The following is a 2,847-nucleotide window of genomic DNA, read 5'->3' as shown; positions in this document are numbered from 1 at the left end:
TCTTAATATACTTTTTCTTTGTTATTTATGAAATTTCAACTGAGATCTTACTGGAGGTCTTGCAGGAGTCTTGTTGGCTTCTTATTAGCTTCTTCTAATAAATGCCATTATTCTTCTAATCTTTTATTACATTTTTACAGATTTTTAGCATGACTCTTTGTGACTTCTATGGAGTTTCTACTAGCTTACTTGATTGTTAACAGAGTGTTTCCATTACCTGTTTTTCACCTCTGTTCAAGTATCTCTTCTACAATCTGGTAGTTATTATTGAGCTTCTAATACAATTTCTCCATCATATTTTATGATTTAATAACAATCTGAGAGGTGAAGCTCAAGGGATTACAGCTCTTATTACTATAATACAAGTAGCAATAACAGCTCTTGCTATTCTTACTTAGTATAAGAGTAGGATAAGAAAGAATAAAAGGTATTGATATTTTGTAATACTTCCTGTTCTAGCTGAACAATTATTTAATTTAAATACTTATAATTTGGATAATGGCTTGAGTTGTTAAGATAAGTAATATTTAATCTTAATTTATTTTACATATGAGTGTGTCTACAGGAAAAGGGGTACAATGACTTTTTTGTAGTTATAATTTAAATTTATTTTTAGTTTATATAGTAACCATAGTGTTAGGATCGCTTCTCTATTACTTTCAAGGTATATTGTTTAACAGGAAATGAGTCTTATAATAGAAGTAATACATATTATTACTTCCTTCTTCTTTGATATAGTGACTATCCCATAGTTGTCACTAGTTACTTAAGAAAATACTCTTATTTTCTTAAGTACTTATACAGTAACTATTGTTTACTATACTTGTTGTAGGTTTCCTGTAAAGGTGATATATGAAGTGTGAATATGATGTAGTGTAACAATCCTACTCTACTATGGTTAATTCTTCAACAGGTAATGACCTTACCTTTTACGTTCTCATGATGACTCGATAACTTACAGAGCTATTATCTTTGCTATCACTTTTGATAATTGAAGATTGTCTTATACTTGTATTATCTCTTGTAAGAGAGTGTTCTTTCTCACGTAGCATCATGGAAGATGTTTGCAAAGTATTGATTCAACGTATAGTATAGTAAAGAACTTAAGTGGTTGCATGAGAAGACTGTACTGGAGGTCACTTTTTTTTTTTTTTTTTTTTAAAATTATTTAATTCCTTATTTAAGGTATAAGAACATTGCATACAGTGTGAGGTATGGCATTAAGAAAACCCCTCCACCCCAGACTAAGAGAAAACTTCTACTTCCAGGACCCTCTGGTATGGGCCTAAACCTTACACACTCCAAGAGTGATCAACTCAGGTGCCCAGCCTACAGGCCTCACAACTTGAATGCAAAGGGGTCTCGTATAGAAGCCAACCATATGACCAAGAAGATTCCTTATCTGAAAGATTAGCGTTCATTACAGGGCTCCATTTCATACAAATGGGGCGCAAAGACCAAGTTATTAACTGCAAGTTAAAAAAAAAGCTCATTCAGATCAGACTAGAACTGAGTAAGTTATAGCTCTTTGAAGTTAAACAACTTCAAATAGCTCTAGCTCTGTCAGATTTAGTCCAATTTGGTTGATATTTTTCCCAGTTAATGAGATTAATCAAGGTTATTGTGTCCCTACTACGGAGAAATGGAGCCATGTAACGAAGCCTGTGAAAGATCCTCCTCCCACTGACTATATATAGCCAACAGAAAGAAAACCAAACAGGCTAGGAAGGAAAGTATAAGGAAAATGTCTACCTGTAAACTACCGAAAACTACAAAAGAAAATAACTACTACCCACCCAACCACCAGGTTGCAGTTTATAAAGAACTACTCCCAAAGTGGACCGTTAGTGAAAAGCCCTAAGGCTAGACATCTCCAACTAGTTGTACTACGGATGGAGTACAATACCATGACCCGACAATTGAGATCAGAGACCATGGTGTCAGGCCCGGAGAGTAAATTATCAGTAGAGTAGATACTGCCCAGTAGTAGGTTGCCAGCCAAAGATTGATAGTGGGCAGACAGCAGGCCAAAACCACAAAATACTACGTGACAATTGGAGGAGACAGTAGGGTACCAGCTAAAGGAGGGGAAGAAGTAGGACGCGAGCTGAAACCATTGAAGTGGGAGGTGGAGAGAGGGCCTAAGGCCCCAGAGCAGACCCAACCATAGAAACTAAACCATTGCCGTATTACTATATCTCACCTGTAGTCCCTTCTTCGAAGATAGATAGCATCACTTAGTAGAGAGAATCCCACCGGTGGAAGGCAATTGGATGGGTAAGAGTAGGAAGGCAACTGCAACTTGAACAAAAGAACTAGGTGGATATGATCAAATCTCACCATGAGACAGACCCTGAAGTTACTAGCCAAGGTATTCCTTAATGGAGATCATGCAAGTAGGGAGAAAGACTTTCAGCACAGCTAGCACTGATGAGAAATGAAGAGAGGAAGCCAACCGTACTAAAGCTTAGCAAGTTCGCTAAGGAAGACAGGACTACTGGGCGAGGCCCAGATAACCCCCGCATTAAGGGAATGGAAAACAAGCCAGGCAAAGGCAGGAGAGGCTGTTGAAGAGAAGCTATACCCATAGACATGAACCATCGAGGGGGTAGAGGGGAGGGTAAATAGTCCACGATAGCTGACTGTAGTATTGTCAAACAATGTGGAAGGAAAATAGGACTGATGAAGTGTGCTGTACCTGAGGTTGTTTTTTTTTTTTTTTTTTTTTTTTAGTCCTTTTATTTTCTATTCTAATGCAAAGATAAGGTACAGGGGTCCTACAAGCTCATGCTAAGTAGATCCAAACCTCTATGCCTCCTTGTATTACAAGCCAGATTGTGACCAGAC

This window comes from Tuber melanosporum (genome assembly GCF_000151645.1).
Source record: "Tuber melanosporum whole genome shotgun sequence assembly, scaffold_98, strain Mel28".
Classification (NCBI taxonomy): Eukaryota; Fungi; Ascomycota; class Pezizomycetes; order Pezizales; family Tuberaceae; genus Tuber; species Tuber melanosporum.
Note: the sequence above shows the minus strand (reverse complement) of the source record.